The sequence below is a fragment of the Pygoscelis adeliae genome, unplaced genomic scaffold (assembly GCF_000699105.1).
Source record: "Pygoscelis adeliae isolate BGI_AS28 unplaced genomic scaffold, ASM69910v1 Scaffold242, whole genome shotgun sequence".
Classification (NCBI taxonomy): domain Eukaryota; kingdom Metazoa; phylum Chordata; class Aves; order Sphenisciformes; family Spheniscidae; genus Pygoscelis; species Pygoscelis adeliae.
In genome coordinates, this window is record NW_008824369.1 from 4113902 (window position 1) to 4114292 (window position 391).

The 391-nt window shown below is 43.2% G+C and overlaps 1 protein-coding gene across 1 annotated transcript in view; it reads left to right on the forward strand.

Moving 5' to 3' along the window:
- Positions 1 to 391, forward strand: part of SDK1 (sidekick cell adhesion molecule 1) — a 422744-nt gene that overhangs the window by 345262 nt on the left and 77091 nt on the right. The window lies entirely within an intron of this gene.

Below are 391 nucleotides of genomic sequence, written 5' to 3' on the forward strand. Positions count from 1 at the left end.
AAGAGGAAAAAATTTTTAAAATTGTACTCTGAAGCTCAGTGTAGCCAATTTCTGTTGAAGACAATTTTTAGACCCCAATTATAAATTCCCATTTAAGTTCAGTCATGCTCTAATAAAAAAAAGAGAGTGCTGCGACTGAAAGCAATAAACAAATCTGTGTCTGATTGGACTGAAGGAGAGAGATGGAATTTGCAACTTCAGTAATCCATTCTCAGTTTTTTCCCAAAAGAGTAAGACCCTGGAAGATGATCATACCAGCTTCCTTTTGCAACTGCCTCCAGTGCTTCCCCTGAGCTCAGGGACTCCCGAGTGCAGTTTGATGTGTTGAAGGGACCCAAGCGAGCCCCTCGCCCCAGTGCTCTCTGAACACATCGGTGTGGTGGGAGCATTC